The sequence below is a fragment of the Periplaneta americana genome, chromosome 9, assembly GCF_040183065.1.
Source record: "Periplaneta americana isolate PAMFEO1 chromosome 9, P.americana_PAMFEO1_priV1, whole genome shotgun sequence".
NCBI lineage: Eukaryota > Metazoa > Arthropoda > Insecta > Blattodea > Blattidae > Periplaneta > Periplaneta americana.
Window position 1 is genome coordinate 42,360,913 of NC_091125.1, and position 22,054 is coordinate 42,382,966.

Sequence of the window (22,054 nt, forward strand, 5' to 3'; positions counted from 1 at the left end):
TCAGCGAATAGGGATTGTTGATTCACCGCTCGTGAGTGCTCGATTACATTGACCTCTAGCGTTTGAAGGAATCATTTGGATCACTTGTAGGACAGGAACAATCATCACATATAGCCCATAGCACACAATGGGACATTCCGGGACGGGTCCTACAAAAATCGGAGAGCAAGCAAGCCAGTCAGGCCTATTGGTAACTGAAGCTCTAGGCCAGCGGTCATCAGCACAGTGCACCCTCGAGCTAGCGTCTCTTACCCGCATATAAGACATTGCACTAGCGTGCATCCGTGGCTGCTGACGGGTATGCTGTCTCCCTATCCCTTCTGCATGACGAAGCATATTTCTTTACATTCCTTATATTTCACCCATTTCAGCGAGTCCTGACGACCACTGCTTAGGTCATCATCTTTCTAACCTCAAGGCTCGACTTAAAATGTCGATGTTTTGAAATAAAACTTGTAGTGTTCAGCCAAGTTTTCTCAGGATATTGACATTTCCTCTGCTGTCATTTCGTTATTTGCCTACAGTTAATAATCGTCTTTTTGATCGGTGGAGTAGTTACCAGCGTCATTTTCCCCGGGAGGCTAACTTCATTAGATTATTACAGAGAAAGTTCTAAGGAAAAGTATTCTCTGGAATTCATAGATTTGGCTCCGACGCCCGAATATTCGGTTGTAGTATTTAAGTAGGCTCAAGTCATCAAATTTGTAGGAAAAGTGTTCTGATAAATTCGTGTACTAGCACATATTTCAGTATCTAGTTTTGAACTTCATCATTCTTCCAGTTTCAGGAACATGAACTATGTTATGACTAGGAAACTATATGTGGACACCAAAACATTGCCTAGAGGCGGCGACAGGTTTAAGGAATACTGGCTAAAGGATATGACGTTAATTGTTTACGTTAGTGATGTATCTTCAGATTCGTATGCAAAATGAAATACGTTATGTGGAGGAAGCTCTGTTCATTCGAAGCTTAATGGATGCGGGTTTTGTATTGTTTACTGCATTCTAATAGTTGTTTCGACACAGCATGCCTATTTTCTGTTTTAAAAGTGAACCTTTCGTAAGAACTTCAGTTGTGATCTCGTGGAGGTGCTGTGAAAGTGTATTAAAATGTCACCAATAAATTCTGCAACTTTGCCTGTGCTTGTAAAATACTTCGAAAATGATTCTTTTTCTTTCAAGGACGAAAATACATTATGGCGTAAAGGTTGTAAGACATAAAAGTTAGTAAACGTCATTATTTACAAAAACATTGCGACTCTAAAAGACACATCGAACGTCAGAACTTGTGATTCGATTTCGGATCAGTCCACTTTTTATTATTATTTGTGTCTGATGCTGATATGTGCAAATATTCCGTTCCAAAATACTTGAGGATCCATATTTTTAAACACTTCGTTGTAAAGTCTAGAAAACTGCCGACTCCAACAACTATGAGTACACAATACTCAACCCTCCTGTTATGAAATAACTTTAAATTCTATACGATCAGCAATTGATAATAATAAAAGTGTTAAACTAAAACTGAAGAGTGTTCTTGAAAAAAGTCCTGCATTTTCGAAACACTGTGAAGTGCAATATGAATTAAATAATGAATAGACACAATATAATGCACAACAACATTATAACAAATAAAAAAAACTATTTAAAATTCACACCAATAACATCGTGTCATGTCGAAAAACAGTTTCTAGTTTGAGTGACAATCGAAACAAATTTATATTTGACAATTTACGAATATACAGTTGTACATGTAACACTTAAAGTATACCATTTTTTATTTAAAATGTATCACCATTTTCTACAAAGAAGAGAATGAGGTAATTCGCTTTCGTAAATGTGTGTTATACCCCTTTTTTGTTTTTGTCACCTGACTATACCGAGCAATGTTTTGATTCAGGCATAGCAGTGCTCTGTACAAGTCCGTGCACCACCCTGATTTGTAGTTAACTTCATAGATTCAGTATCCGAACTTCCATTCCTAGTTATGACAATGCTGTATTTTATAGAAAATCAGAATACAGGTAGAGAAAAAAAATTGAATAGTTCTGTCGGAACAATTTAGGAAATAAAGTAGTTTCGAAAAAGAACAAATGATCGCAATACAATGCTCCAAAATAGATCGTTCTGAATAGACTGAAAAATGACTTGTGAAGCCAGACTCCATCTCGAACACAGTTACATGCGTTCCACACAGTTCCACAGATCAGAGATACGCATTATTCCTTACTGATCAATGTGGATCTCGCCAGAATGTTTTATTGGGAAATACTGCTACATTAACAACAAAGTTTATATTGGTAGTGAAATGTGACAAACATTACAAAAACCGATACAACACGACAATAATACGTCACGATCGGTTGAGCATTTAGTTTTAGTCTACTGAACTCTGACGTCCTTTGCCAGGAATATGTCAGCGAGAAAACCATAGAAAATGGTACGACATTCTCAGTATACCTGTTTAAATATTGTACACCTTTATAAATTGTAATTTTTATTTACTTCCTTCTCGAATTTAAGTATCTCTCGCATCATAAATTCATTTACACTGGTCAAAAAAAGCTTTGCATATTATAGATTATTTTATTTCTGAATCAGATGTGCCACAAATTTGTATGCATTTATATTACATGTCAATTGCTTAAAGAAAAAGAAAATAAAATTGTAAACTTCTTACACACATAATTAAAAAAAGTCTTAATTTGCAAAAAAAAAAAAAAAAAAGTCCAAATCTCATTGATTTGACAAAACGAAACAAAAACACATCTTGAGTCAATTCAGTAATGTGTGTGGCCTCCACGAACTCGTAGACATTCCTGGACACGACGTGGCTTGCTGGAAACCAGGTTATCCAATTCCTTTTTAGGAAGATTGTCCCATTCCGGTATGGCAGTTAGTATCAGATCCCTTATGATTTCATGCAGTTAAGTTTATTTAGACGAAACCTCTATAGGAGTCTCATTGTGTGAGGAGGCGTCGGATACCGTCAGCTGGATACAATAATGCAGCTAGTTTCCATGGAAAAAGTTTTCATAGGTATTCACATAGGAGTCCCATTGTGCGTGAAGACGTCGGATTTCGTCAGCTGGATATGAGTATAGTAGGTTTCCTTAGAAGAAATCTCAATAGATATTCATACAGACGTCTAACTGTGTGGGAAAATGTCAGCAAAAATACCTGGGAAACTATGGAATAAAAATATTAGGCGAGAAACAAAGTAACAAAAATAATATTCCATAGTATTGTGGGAAATATCACGCCATACAGATAAGAAATGTGGGCTCTTAAAGAAAAGACTAGAGCCAAACTTACAGTTGTTGAAATGAACTACATGAGGAGAGTTTGCAACTAATACGAAGAGACAGAATATGAAATGATCAAGTTTGGGCAAGAATGGGGGTTACATGTTCAAAATCCAAAACATTAGAAAACAAAGCACTGAAGTGATATGACATACCAAACCCCTACCGAAATGTAGATGGTCAAAGAAAATTATAAAATGTTCCCCAGCAAGGAAAAAGAGAAAAGGACGCCGACTTTGGAGTGGGAAATATAGATAACAAAACCATGGATGAAAGGGGCCTGGTACCTGGTTATAGGAACGACCGAGGACAGTGGAGGCTGAAAACTGCGAGCTCCTGAGAGAGGAAATGCCGGCGAAGAAGAAGAAAAATACTTTGGCTGTTCCTTGAACCATTCAACAATGCTTCCTTCATTTCATCATCTGTGCGGAATCTGTGCTTCTTTAGAGCTTTCTTTAAGAATCCGAACAATTGAAGTAACATTGTGTTAAATCGGGGCTCTAAGCTGGGTTGTTCAGCCTGTTGCTGTTAGATTTTAGCCACCGCTCTCTGGTTACATTTGGAAAACCATTCGCCACATTAAGAGGTGCCTGACATCTACACATTTCCTGTGTATGAGCACAAACACCCTAGATCATATATACCCAGATTGCTCTGCGTTATTGGCTTTGACGGTAACAACTTTTGTCTGGTTTACTATGTTGCCATCTAGTTGTTATATAAGGAGTCATGTCATAACTCCCATTTGAATTGCATTAGCAATTGTACTGCCATCTCGTGTTCGTTTACGGCGGACTGGTGGCGATCCTGGCGGTTGTTCTCTTCAAAGTGCAACCGATTTTAACATAGGAATGAGCAATCTATATGTGATCTGGGATAAAAACAAACTGTTCTCGATTGCTTTGCGACTATCGCGTCTTATGCCACGTGATCATGCTCCAATGAGAGAAGACGACGTGAAGTGGGGCAAACGGATCATTTGGTCATGCTTCATACATCAAATTAACAAGGCCCTAACCACAGTTTACTTCTTGAACTGCTATTTCCAGTGTTGCCAACTTTAGCGTTAAGTCGCTAGATCTAGCGGTTTTGAGGGGGTATCTAACGACAAAAATTATGACATAGCTGCCAACGACTGGGGTTTTTATTAATCATTTGTTGACAAAGTTAGCGAATTTTTCATATTGTCATTTTAATTGTTTTAATAAGATGTGTTTGGAAACATTAATTTTGTATTTTGACATTTTTAATATTATTATAGAGAAAATATTTTCCTTGGTACAATTTCAAAACTATAAGAAACTCTTGAACGACGTATCATGACAACATCTTGGGGAATCACCTGGAGAAATTATCGCGTTGTTAAATGGTATAGTATTTCATCAATAGAAAATTTTGGGGTCGAGGTGTATCAGTACAAAGATTTTGCCTGGGCTAACAGCTTTCTATGTTTGTTATGGCCGCATTTGTTCTAACCTATTCGAATGCTGAGACAGAACGCCTATTCAGTCAGTCTAACTTAGTGAAACCAAAACCACACAACAGAATTCATATCAGAACACCTACTGCTTTACTTTATGCCAGGGACACCTTGAGAATTTCGAGAAAAACGTGTTGCACATACCTAATTTCGTGAAAGTGTTCTGCGGAAGATTGGAATACTGATGCGTGTTTACGTTCCACTTCCGGCCTATATGAATCTTTGTGTTCCACGTCAACAGCTACATTAGAAGAAAAGGATATGGATGATTTGTATCTCTAAAAGTTACGATACATTTTCCTATTGTTAATCTTACCCGTATCTTTAGATATGCCTTTTTTTACTTCTAAAATTGAATTTGGCGACTTTGAGGTGACAGTTGTTGGCAACACTGGCTATTTCGGACATTTGTTTGAACCTAGTATTTCTGGTGGATTGGAACAGATTGAATAGTTCTATAAAATGAATAGTTTTTCCAATCTCTAGTTCAGCATTCGAGTTTTATTCAAATCTCGACATCGACATGTTTGCGAGTTGCACTTTCGGTTGTTTGCATCATGCCGCACCTCATTACTGTCTCATAATCCTACAAATCTGTGTAGCCGATCAAATGAGAAAGAGGGACAGAGCAATTAGCCGCTCGTGACGTCACTGTATTCTCTCGACATAATTGCTATGCGTCCCAAAACACAAACATAACACTAAACTTCTTGAATTGGTTTCCATGGTGATACGTACAAAGTTGCTTAGTGAGTGAGCTTAGGAATTATAGCTAAATGTATTTGTAATTTACACAAAGATTTCAAGCAAATCAAGATCATAGCAGTTAACTTCAACTATTATTTCAATCACATAAAACTAGTTTCTTATAAAATGTTTCATATTAATTAAAGCGTAGAATATTTACTTAAGCACATTCATTACCTATTTTTCTTCCTTTGCAATGTGTTTTGAGTTAAAACTGTCTGTTACATGTTTAATAAATCAAACGTTTTCTCAGCCTAATGTTCCATTTTTCCATACCGTTTGTAGGATCTTCCTCTGTGGCTCAAGAAAAACGTTCCTACTGCGAATTCAGTAGGCTCAGATTCGATTCCCAACAGGAATGTGAAGATTTGTCTGTCTTTGTCTAACAGAATTACCGCATTTACTCGCGTAATTTTCCCTCTCAAATAATTCCCCTCCCCCATTTTCAGAATTTTATTTTCTTCGCTTAATTTCTCCCCTTTACTTTAAACAAAATTGGACATTCTTTTTCCTTCAAGAACATTTCGTGATGATTTCAAGTATCGAAAAAATAAGCATGGGAATCCAAGATCTTTATTCATCCTTTCTATAGTGAAAAATGTCTATGATTCCTATGACGACAAGGAAGATGATTTGGATTTGTTCTCTTTGAAGGTAGTCCAGTGTAAAATACATGTACGTTTATTTCTTTTGTGTAATTAAATTAATTTTGATACCAGTATTTTTCGCACGACGTTTAACACCGTGATCTGAGATTAATCAAAGTAAAGCTAAAAGCATTAGAACTGGCATACACGGTACAAAGAAAAAACACAAAATTGTCCACATTATTACTCAAATTCTCTATGTATATATTTGTAGCTACAGCATTTAGTATTATACATTCATTTCATTTGTATATGAATTCTTTGAAGTTAATTTATTGTCATTATATTGTTCTCGGTACTTTATAGTTCTCGCGTAATTTTTTTAATTATATTTACACGAAAACCGTCCACGCTAATAAAATACGTCAGAGGGATAAATTATTCTTTATTAGATTTCCTATTGATATAAACAAAAATCACGATCCTATTCGCAATAGTTACCGAATAAGAGGTTGACAAACATTTGAGAAAAACATTTTTTTTTCTGAAAAAAAAAAACAATGAACTTTCCACCAATATGATATTATGGTTTTTTGTTACGTACAACATGAGCTATTCTCTCTGATAATCTGCAAGGCAATTTTACTTCCATTCTGTATATTCAACTTAACTCATCTATTTTTTTCAACATTGAATCTGCATTTTATTAAGTTTCAATATTTCATGTTTCTTAAATTAGTTTATTTTACGACGCTTTATCAACTGCTATGGTTATCAGCGCCTGAGTGAGATGAAGGTGATAATGCCAGCGAAATGAGTTCAGGATCCAGCGCCGAAAGTTACCCAGCATTTGCTATTTTAAAAACCTCAACCAGAATATTTCATGTTGTAAATTGTAAATTATGTTTTATTTAACGACGATCCCAACTGCCGAGGTTAAATCAGCGTCGCCGGTGTGTCGGAATTTTGTCCCACAGGAGTTCTTTCACATACCAGTAAATCAATTGACATGAGCCTGCATTGACCTGGGCCGGGATCGAACCCGTAACTTCGGGCACTGAAGGCCAGCTCTCTACCGACTGCTCCATCTAGGCATGCATTCATTATACAGGATGATTACTGAAGTATGACTTGCACCTTAGAAATCAGTTCTGTAGGTCATTTTGAGTTAAAAAACGATCGTGAAAATAATTAAAGGGAATCAATGAAATTACGCAGAAATATGATTAAAAATCCTTTATTAAACAGAAATTAAACGTACCTAAGTTTGAAAGCAGATTTTCAAATTTTCTTTTTTTCACTTAAAGGCACTTGGCCGCACGGATGTAAATCGCATTTATCGCAACAAAATAATCGCAAAAATCACTACACGCAATTTTTTTTCAAATGAAGACACATTAATTTGTGAATAAAATGATTATATTTAATTTTAATCACACTCAAATAAATTTACTTGGATATACTGAATATTGACAAAAAATGTTGTTCAATAATACAGGAGAAGTAGCTGTTGCACAAACAGATGGCATGCCAAAACCACTTTTTCAATGTCGGGAATGCCAAAACTTTTTGTCTCTGTGAAAATCTCCAAATACTTTATTTTCAATATCACTTCAATATACCTACTTCATGCAATGAGAAAGTAAACATTAAATAATACTATTATACTATCAATAGAGTAGTGTAAAAACCAAATGTTTAATGATATTTCCATGAGTGCCATTGATAGCAAGCATGAAAACATAGTTTCGAAATCTACCGAAAATTTTCAAATACTTAAGAGAAATGTGAACAGCGCTTAATTAGTTCAGGTATGCTCTTATTTCACTTAATAACTTTGCAGTGAACCTGTTTAATGTGACCATAATCTTGAAATTAAATATTTTACATTTGGACACATTATAGTTTGCATAATTGTTTGCTCTGAGAGTTGCAAGGAGTAATGAAGTGCGTTCCATTAATCTCTTCTTCTCAAATGCCATCCTTACCTTCCCGTGACGCAACCTGTTTTTAACAAACGAGGCTCTGGGGCCGATGCACAGCGGTATAACTATTCCATAAAAAGAGGAGGAAATTCCATTTTAGCATGCTGACCTGTCATGGCATGCATAAGCGTTTCCTAAGTATTGAAGAGGGGATATGGTCGGTGGAGTTGTCTGACAATTCTATCGAGTAGGTAATATGGATCAGCTAACCAGCGGCAGGTGAGGCCCTCCAAAACGTTTAGGGGTTGCGAGTAGGTGATATAACCGCCATAACAAAAATATGATGCCTACATTAAAATGGTTATACTTTTTGTTACATCACTGTCCTATATGCATTGGAGAGCAACAGAGTTAATGGCTTTACTGTCAAGAACTCAGCATCGATTAAATTTTTTTTTTTTTTGCTGTGGCCTTTTTACAAGAGTCTTAATTTTTATTAAGAAATTATGCACATCTTAAACCAGCAAGAAAAATCAAAATGTAGTGTTTCCTTAAGTAAGAAGTAATTTAAATTGCCCATATACCATTAAAAGTGCTCATTTTATGCAATCCTTAAAATGTCGTACATTTCATATAGCACACATAGTATTATTTAATGTAAGTTAATATTCTATAATCATAAGAAACCAGTTTGTGTGTTTTAAAAATAACTAAGTTTATTGATACCCGGCCCCGGAACAATTTTTCCCTCGAAATTATTCAAATTAACTTTACAGGGAGTTATTCCTGAAAGCTTAATTTGCATAATACACGTCACTGTATGTAACAGAAAACCAAATTTAAAATCACACAGAGTTAGTGTGCACTCAAATGTTGGTTGCTTGACTGTTGTCAGCCCACTTCGAGGTCTGTGGATATAGAGGGAAAAATTGGATCGGTGTCGGGTAGAGTTCCTGGGTATCTCAGTGGGAGAGCGTTGGTACGTTTAACCAAAGGTCCCGGGTTCGAAACCCGGCCCCGGAACAATTTTTCCCTCGAAATTATTCAAATTAACTTTACAGGGAGTTATTCCTGAAAGCTTGATTTGCACAACTAAGTTTATTGTCAATTTAATCCCATCGAAACAAATTTCTGTTTATGGAAGGTATTGATTTTATCACTGCAAAGTCTCGCTGAATTCATTATTATTACGAATGTGGAGGGAGTTACATATTGCTCATTGGTTCTCACGACCAACATTTTGTGTTTCAAGCAAGATTTCAGCTCTGACATAAGTTGTGATGGAAAAAGATCTTTCTGATTTTTTGTAACCGTAACTGAATCCAGTTTCTTTATATTTGTACAAAGTTTTTCAGCGACATTTCAGCAGCATCGCAATCCATAATGGTTGAATAGTTTATTCATGTACTTTGGGTTATTTACATATTTTTTAATACAATTTTAAAAATCTGGCTCGATTATGTGTAGGAAGATCTTTCGTGGCAACAAAAATTACATTTCCTGAAATTTTACATGAAACGCAGAATTCTGATGACAAGAAGCAATGTAGGATAACTCTGTCAATACTCGCAATAATATTGAACAATTACAGGACAACTTTTCAGGATTAAAACCATTTCTCACCGAGTTAGTTCTGTAGTAGCGCATCTGCCTCCAGACTAGCCGGACCGGGTTCGATTCAGGACGGAGTCAGAAATTGTAATGTAAAATTTCTACCTCGGGACTAGGAGAGGCAGCGGTGTACAACTTCTAATCACTATATTGTGCATCAGTATGCCTGGATTAAATCCCAAAACTCCCCGCCGTGCATATGAATAGAAGGCATATGTCAATGTTGTTAGAGATTCGTCCGTCGGACAGGAACTTTAAGCCTGGCGGCCCCCTTGGTGCTATTCGACAGAAGTAGGCTACGTGCCGGCACCGGGTTTTTCCTTCTCCCTTCCTCATCTTGATTATCATTCTCACCCATTCCCTTGCACATATACTAATCCTACACGACATAACTCTCCACAGAGCATTACCCCCCATAGTGGTGCGCAACTTGAAAATGATCACAGTCCTACCCTCTATCCGCAATATGCGGAACCCGAATCACGCAAGTGAAGTGGGTAGGCATTGGATACACATACACACATAAATATTGTTAAACACATTCAATCAGATAAAATTGGCATCAAAGTCACCTATCGTTGGTAGGAAATAGTAGAAAGGCAGTTTTTTTTCAGTAATTCGAAACTACAAATTACATTTAGATTCGATAAAGTAATGGTGAAATTATGAAACGATAAACCGAAGTACTCTAAGAAAACCGGCCATGCTGTTGCTTTGCCCATCACAATCTAATAGGATTGTAATCGCGTGTTCTTCGATAAGACTCTGAATACGGAATTACGATAATGGTCGGTGTTGTTGATGATGTTGCTCGTATTGGTTCTTACTCCTAAGTTCTACTGCTTCGTCTTTAAGATCCCAGGACGATTTGTTCAGAAATAATATATTAGATGCACCATTAATAACAGGTGCTTGCATGTAGAGATCTCCTTGGGAACCATTCATCACTTTATGGAGAAAGCCCTAGTTACGCTTCAACTAATATCCTTCTGAGTTATAAATAAAGACGAAATTTCACTGTTTCACCTCATTGCAATTGGGTTATAAATGGTCCTAATTGCAGTCGGAAATATTGTAATTTTCATTACCACAGTCTTTATTGAAAATATGGGGGTTATCTATGCTGAAAAGCTCTTAAAGCATAGTGATAACGTCATCCACAATGTTTATTTGATCTTGACAAATTTCGAACCAGACAAAAAACTGAAATACCCTTAGCATCCTAACGTAATATTTTTCAATCTGTCTATAGTACAACAATTTTATTCATTATTTTTAGTTGAGCTGAATTGAACTGAATTGAATTGAAAGAGGAGAAGTGGGAGGAGAAATTTAAAAGGTACGAAAAACGCGTCCTCGCAAAGGGTTCAGGGCTGAAAGAAACTGAATATGTAAGCTCCAAGCATGTTGGCCATTTGTCTCACTCCTGGTTACGCTGCTCCACTGAAGGAGCTCTAGAAAATTTTGAAGAGGGAAAGCTGAAAATGGATGTAACTTCTCAGGTACCACATAGGCGAGGGGAGGAAAATTTGATCAAACTGATCACAGGACAGTACGAAGAAGAAATGGCGGAAGGTGATAGCTTATATAATTATTGTTAGTGATGGTGATGGTATGGCGTTTTACTACTTTTGTTGTCATTATTATTATTATCCTTATTGCTACTGACATTAAAATTGGTCTATTAGGGCCGCTATATAATTTTAACCACTCATCAATGCTAGATCATTTTATGTATTTTTTTTTTCAATGACCAATATATTTCATTAGTGATCTCCTCTATAGTGTTTTTTACACATATCTTCTATAACCTTTACATCACGTCTTCATTTCGTTTGAGAGTTCTTTTTAAATTTTACATATCATACAGTAAGTTATATGATTATTTATATACATAATTTATCAATTTCTTGATTTTTCTAATTCTTCGCTTTTAGGTAGTGCAGTTTGTATTGGCTCACATATTTTTATAATATCTTTCTTTCACATGCTTTTTTTTCTTTTAGTTTCCTTCTGATAATGTTTCTGACGCATCTGTAAGAGAAAGGGTATATGTGTACATATATGTGTGATTTTTATAATTTTGATTTCCTATCTTATTATTTATCAGACAATTGATTATGTACTAATAGAATAACATAAATATTCCCACATTTTTGCTATCTAGAAGTAGACATAAGTCGTAATAAACATCGAGATATATAAATTAAATTCAACGATATGGACATAATTTGGAGCCATTAATAGTATCTTGAACAATTAAACAAGGAAATATACTAGAATAAAAATGTGTAAAGTTATGGCAACACCAATACTGATGTATGAGAATGAAACCTGGGTCCCAACATAAAAAGATACAAGCAGCGGAAATGCGATTTTTAAGAAAGGAGAAAGGATGCTCCAGAATGAACGAGATACGAAACGAGGATATGACAGAATTTAAAGTTTATAATAATGGAGGAAGGATAGACCTAGACCTATATCGAAAGGATTGGAGAGAACACATAGATGGAATGACGGAAGATAGATTACCTAAGCAGGTAGTATCCAATAAACCAGTGGTTCTCAAGCTTACTAGCACTGCGGACCCCTTCCATAGATAAGTATTTTCGCGAACCCCTTCAGTCGTCAATGAAATGATGAGTAGTTTAGATTTTGGGGTTAACATTAAGTGAATATGAGCAGAGATATTTGTTACATTTTCCAAAATTGAATCAATATTAAAATATACATTTGGATTAAAACGCAAATAATATAACCAATATTGGCCTGAAAAGAGTAGATGGCCTTCGTTAATATGTTACAGCAGAGTTGATATGAAAAAATGTAAAGCAAAGCAATACTGTACTTTCAATACATTCTTTATATAATATTATTGTATTGAAAAAGAAATTAGATATATTTTTACCATTTTCCGTACTTCATTGAGAATAATGAACCTTTTCTGTGTTTAAAATGACTTTATATTTAGGATCAAAATTAGTTATCTTTAATCTCAGTTTGTCACCACATTTACCTGGTTTCTTGTAAAAATGTTGATACACAAACGAGTAGAAAACGCCTGCTCACATAAGTAGGTCGTGGGAAACGGCATTAAAATTCTTTGGTCGGCGAGAAAAGGCACATAAGTCAAAAAAAATAATTTTTCAGGAGAGACTTTCTTTTTAATTTACTCTTAACTGAATATAAATATAACAATGAAATTCATGTATGTTGGTTAAAGTAAGACTCTCTTCAATTTAAAATACAAGAATTTTTTTATTTAAAAAATTAGAAAAAAATACTACATTTATGCGATTAGGTACAACAGAAAAATCGACTTTTTTTACTTATGTGGCTTTTCCCGCCGACCAAAGAAATATTTCAAGGCTTTTAGAGTTTCTTTTTATTTTTTGTTCCGTATGAACTTTCAGCCAAAAGTCAGAAATCAGACATTCTTTTAAACGTGTTTCCAAACAATGCCACGCAATGATTCAACAAGCTCTTCTTTCTCCTCTTTGGTAAGATTATGATCACAAAGGAAAATTAATTTGAAGCCACATATTGTTAAAATTAGGAACCGGAAAATAATATCTGAGTTTATCTTCATCCGTATTATAATTTAGAGATGAGAATTCCATGCAAATGCATGTTTCAATAGGAACATAGGACATATCTCAAACTTAGTACTTATCCATATGCATATTTAAGCAATTTTTAGCTTAATCAAGTATATATTATATATTACATTCAGTTTAAATGCATGTTTTAATGGTTTTGAGTGAACACCTCAGTTTCTCGATTTTTATGTCCATTATTTTAGCTTCAGGAATCAGGATTGAGAAGTAAAAGAAAGAAAAACTAAATAACAGAAAAAGGTTAATTCAAGTTTGCACCCATAATTTCTTGCGATGTAGAAAGGTTCTCTGTCTACAAAAGCATATTGATTGACAAGCACAGAACCTCAACGAAGACCAATATATAAATGTTGTTATATAGTTATTAACTGTGGGGAGGAGGGAGGGGGAAAGTGACGTGAAATGAAATAAGAAATTTGCAACAAAAATGAAAGTGCATATTTTAATGTATTTTCCGCTTGTTCGTGCATGTTTCATAGTTTGATAGTGCATGAATGCATGCATATTTTGGGATTTTATAGTGCATGAAATTCTCGTCTCTAATGATAATGTTTAAACCAAAGTTCCATTATAGACAAAACTTATAAATTGTTTGCAGTTATTGTGTTTAAAATTTCAATCGTACACTGTTTAATAACTATAATAATAATAATAATAATAATAATAATAATAATAATAATAATAATAATAATAATAATAATACTAATAATAATAATAATAATAATAATAATAACACATAAAAGGTGCCAATAACAATCGAACGAATTTATAATTTGTACTGTACATACGAATACCGATAACATTGTGTTTGAGATATTATTGGCACACACAAAATTCTTCTTACATTCTTACACTTGTTATTAAAACACGGCTGTCGACAACAATTGTATTAATCTAATTTATAAGTTGTAATTTATCTTTTGAAGAGGTAGATAATTCAAATATCTTGAAGCAACAGTAACAAATATAAATGATACTCGGGAGGAAATTAAACACAGAATAAATATGGGAAATGCCTGTTATTATTCGGTTGAAAAGCTTCTATAATCCAGTCTGCTGTCAAAAAATCTGAAAGTTAGAATTTATAAAACAGTTATATTACCGGTTGTTCTTTATGGTTGTGAAACTTGGACTCTCACTTGGAGAGAGGAACATGGGTTAAGGTATTTGAGAATAAGGTGCTTAGGAAAATATTTGGGGCTAAGAGGGATGAAGTTACAGGAGAATGGAGGAAGTTACACAACACAGAACTGCACGCATTATATTCTTCACCTGACATAATTAGGAACATTAAATCCAGACGTTTGAGATGGGCAGGATATGTAGCACGTATGGGCGAACCCAGAAATGCATATAGAGTGTTAGTTGGGTGGCCAGAGGGAAAAAGACCTTTAGGGAGGCCGAGACGTAGATGGGAGGATAATATTAAAATGGATTTGAGGGAGGTGGAATATGATGATAGAGAATGGATTAATCTTGCTCAGGATAGGGACCAATGGCGGGCTTATGTTAGGGCGGCAATGAACCTCAGGTTCCTTAAAAGCCAGTAAGTATGTAAGTAATTTATAAGTTGTACAAACAAAGACCAATACGCTTCTGACATTATTTTCATATAAAACATTAAAATCCTTATCAAGGAAGGAAAAGATATGCCTATCCAGAATATTCGCGGACTCCTAATGAGCTTCGGGGACCCCCGGGAGTCCGCACATCCCACTTTATGAACCACTACTGTAAACATAATATGGAAGAAGAGACCCCTAAGACTTAGAAAAATATGGGAAGAACTCTGAATGTGAAAACGGAACAGGCATTTTACCTGAACCATGAAGTGAAAAGAAGAAGATATAAATGTGAAAAGCGTTGTGTTTTGTTTATTTAAATACTAGCCGTACCCGTGCGCTCCGCTGCACCCGTTAGAAATAAATATAAAGTAATTACATAATTAAAATAGGACATTTGATCCAGGGAACATTCGTGTTTGATAGAAGGATAAATCGTTTAATATGTTACTTAATTTAAATTGCATCCAAATAATTAAAATGCGATCATTTTGGCCCACAGACACTCATTTGGTGCAATGACAATTCCTTTAACATGTTTCTTAATTTTTATTACATGCAACCATAGTTTAATGAAGATTGACATCATTTAATTTAATGTGTATATTTTATTTCACTTGTTATAGGTTTCCATTGAAATATTGTAATAATTTTAACCCTTGTTTTCTACGTATTCAGTAAATGGCGCTTGGACCACTATGGTTCTGAACCCTTCAAATAACTTAAATTATATTATATAATATTACATATATTATATTATATTATATTATATTATATTATATTATATTATATTATATTATATTATATTATATTATATTATATTATATTATATTATATTATATTATATTATATTATATTATATTATATTATATTATATCAGAAGTTACTGTAATAACATTATAGCATTATGTCCATCTAGAGAAACTACACTTTCCAATGGTGAATTAATAATTAATTATACAAATCGGTTAATTTAGCTTCCGATATTACTTCATACAAACACAGAAACATTCTCTGTAGGCTATCTTTCATAGCTTTCGATTGTTGCTGTCCAAGGCCCCTTATAGACGAAGTCATTTGTTTATTTCATTACACGGCCTTAGACGGCAGTTATTTTAATTTTAAAACTCATTTATCTGATTAAATATCAGTCCTATCAAAATTTTTCAAGGAATAAAACTTATCGCAAATTATTTTTAAAGAAACCTTTGTTATATAATATTTTTCACAAAAATTAATAATAAGCGAGATATTTCGATTTATTTAATTCAGGCCCCCTTATAAACCCCCTTTTAAATAATGTATTTTGAATGCCGTATAGCCTAAAATCTATGTTACAACGAACTTAATTTATATTCCAATTTTCATCGAAATCCGTTCAGCCATTATCGCGTGAAAAGGTAACAAACATACAGACAGACATACAAACAAAAATGATAAAGCGATTTTCGGTTTCAGGGTGGTTAATTATATATGTTAGGGCCAATTATTTTTGGAAAATCGAAAATTACCAGGAAAATTTCGGCTACAGATTTATTATTAATATAGATAAACTCCTATGACTTGCGTGAGACACTGATCAAAATAAAAAAAAATAGTAAAATCATTTGATCACTGGTATTGAACAACAAACCTACCGGATATAAAGCCAAAGTGCTGATCCGCTGCTAATATGCTCCATATGACATTTATACTGATTACTGTATGAGTGAATATTTGGAAACGTTATTATAATCATATTGTTATAATATTTGATTTTACATCAGCTTTTTATAAAAAAAAAGTCTCACACTACAAACTATGGTTACTGCTATACGTATATGAAACAAAAAATTTTCACTTCGATAAAACAAATGTTCAAATGGCGCTTGTTGTAAAATATTTCCAGATTTACTTGAAACTACTTCATGAACTCAGCATCCAAAAGTAGTCCTTTCCCTCTTCCTGATCAGTTTCAGCATTATTCTTTTTTTCACCCACTCTTTCTAGCATAGTTTCATTTCTTATTATATCTGTCCATTTCACACACTCCATTCTTCTTCATATCCACATTTCAAATGCTTCTAGTCGTCTTTCTTCACTTCATCGTAATACCCATGTTTCTGACCCATACAATGCCACACTCCACACAAAACACTTCACTAGTCTCTTCCTTATTTTCTTTTTTCATAGGTCCGCAGAAGATGCTCCTGTTTCTATTAAACGCTTTCTTTGCAACTGCTATTCTCCTTTTTAATAATAATGATGATGATGGAGATGATGATAATAATAATAATAATAATAATAATAATAATAATAATAATAATAATAATAATAATAATACATTTTCAAATAATGAACGTTTCATGTCGTTCCGTTTTAATTCTTGTAAAAATGGTGAATTAACAAGTAACGGGGTTTCCTGGGCGTGAAGTGAACATAGCGCTAGACCAGTGCTGTAAAGTAACGCTGAACAAAGTGAACAGAAAAGAACGCACATCCTCTAACTACGGAAGGGAGATATATCTTCGCTTTCCAGCTAGAAAGTGAAAATAAATCCATTGGATTTGAAACTGAAAACTCAATAGCTTGAGCTCCAGCGGCGGACTAAATAATAACAAATTTCAACCACAGACACCATTTTATCTATAAACTGCTGGATTTAAAAATATCTAAATCCAATTTTCCAAATAGCTATATTAATATCTGCTACAATGTCAGTTTCCTTATAAATAAAATAAAATTAGCCTATAAAATCACATGAGAGCAAAGGCTTCCTACTTTTGTGTAGAGTGAGCTTTGAGAGTAAGTTACTTATTCTGTGATCTGATCCTAGCAAGCTGTTGTGTGCTAACACGAGGTTCTACTCAGTCACAGGGGTAATAACTACATCTGGACTGGAAACTGGTGCATGAATTAAAACTAGGTGAAAACCGAGACTAACACATAGACAGTAGATTACTCAATTTAGCTAAGAATTTTATTAATGTTCTAACTGTCTTAGAGTCCTTTCTAATCTCAACCTGTTTCTCAACTGATATTCATGTAATATCTTGCACAATTTACGTAACATTATATTGTCTTTACTGATCTTATACATTACTTAAGTCTTCTTCATTCCTTCCTGTTCTTGGTCACACGTGTCCATTGTTTGCCAGTCGTACATATTTATTTGGCAAGTACCTGTATATAATTAATTTATTATAAGGATTATATTATTGTTATTATTATTATATCTTTAATTTAGGGAATGATAATTAGTTCCTTAGTTTAAAGTAATAATAATAATAATAATAATAATAATAATAATAATAATAATAATAATAATAATAATAATAATAAAGCTCATGAGATAGATATTAATGTACTGTGCCTGAAACTGAAAACAATAAAATTTAGATCGAAGTATTTTCAGATATTGACTTGAGTAATTGTGTGATATGATCAATCATTACTATGCAAATTATTAAAATATTTCTGTATCGGCTATTTACATTGCATGTTAAATTTTAAGGTGTTATTAGTGATGAGTCAATTATTATTTTTTCTTAACCGGTATTAAAAAAGGTGAAATATTCATTAAAAAACATCGATTTCCAGAAACAAATCAAATATGCGTGTAAATACCCCGCTAGTAGTATCTTATATCTTATACCTTCATAACAATATAGGCCTTTTTTATATTACATTTATACCTATCAATGTAGTACATTCATATGATTTTATATAGTGACGATTATATAGATGGTGATGTAAATATTAATCGATTTATTTTATTCGTTCTTATGTTTGTAATATCTATGATGTTTTTAATTATTAGACCTAGTTGTGTTGAAAATACGTTGTGAGTTGGTTAAAATGTATGGAGAAATTCGGATTTTACTTTTTTTTTCATTGTATATAATCTTTAGTTTTTTATTTAAGTCTGTGTGCAAGTTATATTTACAACCCATGTATTCCTCACTTCAGTGATAGATACAAAATGAATATTAATACATTGCAAGTGAAAGGGCTTCTTTTTGGAGCTAGGGGAACTTCATTTAAGTTAACCAAAACCATTCTCCTTTCTCTTAAATTTTCTAATGAGGACATTAACAAAATTTGTCTAATGGTATTGAGAGATTCATTATCCATTTTACACAATTACTTGTATAATAGTATGTAATTTTTTTTTCACTTCATCTCATTACTCTTCAATGTATTTCCATCTCATTTTTCTCCGAACTCAAATTGTACTTTATTTTTAAATTTATCATTGTTCCGTATTCTCTCCGCAATCATATTGTATTTTTCATTTAACCTCTGCTTTGTATTCCAGATCCTAGTGGTCAGCCGTAGATTTCGGCCAGATGTCCCAAATTGTGGAATTTGTTGTTCTCAAATAAATAATTGAAGTTTCACTAATTTCTGACCAGGTTAGTTTTCGTGAATATAAATAAATTGTAAGGGCCGTTCACTAAAATCTCAGAAACTTTATTATGATAATTCTAATATTAATTCACAGAAATACAATAAATTCAGTATTTGAGAACCAAATAACATTCAGAGTTAGATAGGTGTAGGTCAGATACGTATACATATTGTATGATTTATCAAAGTAGATTAAATTTCCGTACACAACAAATGCAACACTAATGCATCGAATTTCTTTAGTTTATAATTTCAAGAGTAATGTGATAACTATATACTTCCAAAGTTTATAAACGTACAGAAACTCTAAATGCTGTCTACACCATGCAGAAAGTCGAAAACAAACGTACAGAAACTCTTACAGATTATTGAATTATTTTAACATTGCAGCTATTTTTACGTAAATCTATTGTCAGTTTTAATACATATTTATAAATATTACAAACAAAAAATACTCTGCTGACACTGACGTCGTCTGCGGGTTAGCGAGCGAGACGTGATTATGGGTTCGAATCTTGTTTGGATTGATTAATTGGTTAAATGTTTCCCAAAGATTTTCTAAACTGCACTGTGAATGCCGGGTAATTTTCGGCGAATCCTCGAATTCGTCTCTCTACAACACCATCTTTCTATCACCAATTCCATCGACGTTATTTAAAGTGTAATTGCTACAGCGTCTTTAAATAATAATTTTTAATACTGAAGTTGATAATGCTAAAGTACTTTTACATCTTATTTTAAAATTTTGGATTCTCAGTCTGGTATGAATGTCGATTACAATAGAAGAATTTTGATAGGGTACAAAATAAAATAGCGCTATTAAAATGTTGCTTGGACTTGTATAAATATTTCGGCCATTAATACATTAGCCCTTCACTCAACGTTCTTTCATGAACGTGAAATCGCCTCGTTATATCAATTACCCCAGTTACACAGCTTCAGACTGTTGTCATATATGCGCGAATAGAGAATAGAGTAGTCTCAATTTTTCTCCCTCCTTTCTTTTTGTTACTTGATTTTTCGCTTTTGGAAAAGAGACCGAGAGTTACATGTTAATTGAATGACAGAAATAAACTCAAACTAGAAAAGTCTAAAATTACGTTATTGTGCTTGCACGATGTTTTATCATATTCTATATGAATTCAGTTGAGTAACGCGGAGGAACATTACATTAAAAAATTAAAAGAAACAAATACTAATTAAGTTGTTTTCATATATTATAGGATGCAATAATTTATTGGAATTTGGATAAATTAATTAAGATTTCCGTATTATTTTCCCAGAAATAGTCAAACACTCTTCTAATGTCAATTTTAAATGTGAAATGATACATATTGACACCTTATCTCAACAGTTACAACACAATCCGAGAACATATCCATTAACATCATTACTTCAAACGAATATTGTTCCGTAGAATTTAATGTGATTTATTTCTTAAATGGTTCAATGACTGTAGCTTAAAACAACGTAGATTTTATTTTTTCTAACTACAGCTCTAACACATTTTTGTAAAATAAGATTCCTGTAATTGGGAGGATATTCAGTAATAATAATAATAATAATAATAATAATAATAATAATAATAATAATAATAATAATAATGTACAAAAATTAATTTCCGAAAATGTAATTTCAAATATAGTTCTCTGTTATTTACCTGACTATTTCTGTTATCAAGGCTCACTTTAGATTCCATGTGGATCGAATAATATGTATTCTACTGTACTTAGCTTGCCACACATCTTCATACCTTTATACCCTTCAGTTTGCGGTTGTTGACCTAGTTAACTAGAAAAGGACGAGCGCATTCATGTAGTCGAAGCTTCGAAGAAGCGACTAGCTAAATTCTAGGGGTCGGGTAAAAGCACTCCTCAATTCTGGAGCTCCGGGTTCAGTTTTAGGAAGAGGTTATCCTAATTTATTTGTCATTCAGCTACCACATTCGTTGTAGTCCATAACTGGCTCACGCATTTGTCACCTACACTTAATAATTAGAGTCTTTGTTGCTGTATCTTAGAATGAACATTAATCGAGCTGCAGGCCAGACGGTCATGGTGTCGACCCCCGTCATAATTATAGGACTTTTTTTTTTCGCGGAACCATGGAAACTGACTGCAAGAGCGTGAGGAGATTGTTGGGATAATTAGAAGAGCTACTCTGCATGGCACGGTGCTTACCTGTATGCAGCGCTGAGTGACGGAATGTGATCACAGCGACGGTTCCGGGGCTGCCAGTGCCCCCTGCATTGTGCGCTCTCTCTCACATGTATGCAGACTGCCCGCCGGACTGCTCTGCGCGCCGGGCTGCGTCCCGCCGCCTGACGGGGGAATGCCGAACCAAGTGACCGATCAATCGCCGTACGACTTTAGCGCCGTCTGTCTAAACGACGGTTGCGACGAAACAGCCATTCAAGGAATTCCTGCTTCTGAGGAAGCTTTGTCCACGTCAGAATCGTACTCTTTGTCGGGTTTAGGTAGACAGTAATAAAGTTGGATATTGCATGACTCTCCAAACATCAGATACGAATTCTGTCAATGAAGTTCGCGAATTTACCACATAAAAACCCTCATGTACCGCATTGTGGTGCCTCGTACAGTAGTCCCCTTGGAGTATCACACATGAATTTCAGTGATTATTTCACCCTTCGTAATATTTTCTAACCTCACTTTATATTTTGGCTTTTGAAGCTGCTGTCGTGTTCGCCCTGAATTGGCTATTATCATGTTTTTAAATGTGTTCCTCAAGGTAGTAGGCCTATGTTAACAATAAAAAATGTGAAAACTTACAAGAAGCAAGATCTTAACAGTAAGTGAAGTGTTCAAAGAC

At 34.0% G+C, this 22,054-nt stretch overlaps 1 protein-coding gene across 1 annotated transcript in view; it reads right to left on the reverse strand.

Annotated features, from left to right (window-relative positions):
* The window catches only part of LOC138705862 (solute carrier family 7 member 14), a 317,782-nt gene extending 296,279 nt beyond the window's left edge, over nucleotides 1–21,503 (reverse strand). The window contains exon 1 of the mRNA XM_069834549.1: nucleotides 21,406–21,503. The gene's annotated coding sequence lies outside the window, so the exon portion shown is untranslated. The remainder of the gene's footprint in view (nucleotides 1–21,405) is intronic.
* Nucleotides 21,504–22,054: the final 551 nt, after the last annotated feature.